Raw genomic sequence first — 2,500 nt, 5'->3', positions numbered from 1 at the left:
TATTTTATAATTGTCTTTTAGTATTTTCTCATCAGTATCGTAACTCCTGCAGAATAGGAGAGTCTTTAGTTCTTTATAAAATTTGCTTTCTTCTTGTATAGTCTTGGTGCGCAATGTTCAAATGCTCTCTCACCTGACTTTCAATTTGTTCTAAGTTCAAATACCCTATATCCTTCACTCGCATGTCTGATCACAGGCACTTTCTTAGAAATGTTGTTCCCCATATTTCAGTGCTTTAAAGACTGTAAGAAGTATCTTGTATTCTATTCTTGCTTTTACTGGGAGCCAATGTAGCTCGATTAGTGGTGGTGTTTTTCTGTCACGGTATCGTAATCCTTTTATTAATCTGGCGGCTCTGTTTTGTACTCCTTGCAATTTTGTCAGTAGGTAGTTAGGAAGGCCGTAGTATATAATTTGCAGTAGTGAAGCCTCGAAAGTATTTGGTTACAAATTACTGTTTTCAAGGTACCTTCGTTTAAATATTTTCTAATAAATGCAACGTTTCTAATAAAACAGTCACAGGTTTTTACAAATGCAATATATGGTTTTTCATCGACAATTCATTATCAATAAATACTCCTAAGTTCCTCACTGCCGCTACAATGTTTATGGATAACGAGCCAATAGTTATTCTTTTGAAGTGTTCATATTTTCGTAGTGCACTATCAGATCCAAATAACAAACACTCAGTTTTGTCCTCATTGAGTTTTAGTTTCTATGCACCATTCACATTTTTTTATAACTTTCATTATTACATCAATTTTACTAATGTCATCTACCGTTTCGGGAGGAAAATAGAAATGAATATCGTCAGCATACAGTTTATAACTAACCTTGTGCTTGTTTAGGATTCTAGATAATTCATTTGTGTAAATGCCAAATAGCAGTGGACCCAGGACGCTGCCTTGGGGCACTCCTCTAGTTAGGGCTTTCTTTTCTGATTTCACATTTGATATAACCACTGTAACCTTCCTGTTTTCTGTGTAGCTTTTGTACCATTTGAGCACACCATCTTCAATGCCTACTGCTCTCAGGTCTTCAAGCAGCAGATTGTTGTCAATTCCACTTGCCATAGTCGCTTTTTTTTTATCATTTGTAATTGCGCACAATGTAGTGTCTGTAAGCTGACTGATCATCAGGTATAATGCTGAGTTGTTTCAAGTATTCCCACGTTTGTTCGTGAACTACTGTTTCTATAAGTTTTGATAAGTACGATAGGTTCGATATTGGCCTATAGAAGCTAAGATTTTCTTGATCACGTTTTTCTTTGTAAGGCGCCTTTATACAAGCAAGCTTTTAAATATTTGGGAAGGATACTTGTTGTTACGGCCTCTGAGAGAGGTCCGCTTCAGGTTCGATATGAAATAAATACAGAAAAATATTTCAACACCAACAGTTGAAACTGGGGATACGAATATAGAAAGAAACACTAACACAACAAAGGCTTATTTACAAGCTTACTAACAAAGGTAAATGCAGAATGGTATCTCCTATTTACACAAGAAGGCAAAATCTTATACTGCATGAACTGGGGGAACAGTGAGGTAATTCAAATACTTGCTGCTTAGTTTAGCGAATCGAAGCGATGGCTTCACAAAAGGAGAACGACGATTGCAGACGTCCTCTTGACTCCGTATTGCAGAAAATAAAGTCTACTCTCAAGACTTGAAAGTCAGGAACTCCCCAAAACCTCTAGCAGGTAAGCAGGACATTTTCTTCTCTGAAGTCTGCTCAACGTCAACGTCAAGATGACTAGACCAGAATCCAACCAACTCTCGAGCAACTTTTCCTCTGATCCTTCGTCGGTTCCTTTTTCTCTTATCTCTCTCGGATGATCTCTGCTGCTGCTGATCTCTCACTGATAATCTGATCTGTGGCTCTTACTGAGGATATCTCTCTGTGACGATCTCTCTCTCACGATCTCTGTTTTTTCCTACTTCATCCGTTGTATGGCGAACGTCAAAGGCTCCCGAGATTACTAGAACTTCTTAGAAGACTCTAGACGGAATATTGCATCATATTTCGCTGCATTTCTCCCGACACTTAGGCGCGTGTTGCGCTCCACAACACGCCCGACGATTCCAAAAACAACCGCGAGAACAGGAGCCTCCAACACGGGCGCGAAAGCCTCTTTATTGCAGAATTTCTCGAAGATACGTTTTCCTTTCCTTTAACTTCCTTTGCTATGAAGCAATTACCATCACACTTGTGCTAAACTCATTTAGACAATATCTAAATATAGCTCCAGCAACTGATTAAAGTCTTTTGCTTCTTTTAAAGTCGCTTACGGGAACGGGTCATTTTCATAGTAGGTGTTTTTTTTTTTTACTTATGTTGTTTTTTCGAAGTCATTCATGTTCAGTTCAGCAAACTTACTGAATTTGCTATTATGCATTATGGGCCTCCCTTTCTAAACTCATGGCAGATTCTTTCAATTTTTTCTTCAAAGTAACTCCCAAAGTTCTCAGCCAGGTTCCTGTGGTCACTGGTTACGTCAGGT

At 38.4% G+C, this 2,500-nt stretch overlaps 1 protein-coding gene across 3 annotated transcripts in view; it reads left to right on the top strand.

Moving 5' to 3' along the window:
* The window catches only part of LOC135210973 (techylectin-5B-like), a 110,152-nt gene that overhangs the window by 105,083 nt on the left and 2,569 nt on the right, over window positions 1–2,500 (top strand). For all 3 annotated transcript variants that reach the window (XM_064243963.1, XM_064243964.1, XM_064243962.1), the window contains one exon: window positions 1–2,500. This exon is cut by the window's left edge and continues 368 nt beyond it; it is cut by the window's right edge and continues 2,569 nt beyond it. The gene's annotated coding sequence lies outside the window, so the exon portion shown is untranslated.

This window comes from Macrobrachium nipponense, chromosome 4, assembly GCF_015104395.2.
Source record: "Macrobrachium nipponense isolate FS-2020 chromosome 4, ASM1510439v2, whole genome shotgun sequence".
Lineage (NCBI taxonomy): Eukaryota > Metazoa > Arthropoda > Malacostraca > Decapoda > Palaemonidae > Macrobrachium > Macrobrachium nipponense.
Note: the sequence above shows the minus strand (reverse complement) of the source record. Positions and strands in the feature narration are given on the sequence as shown.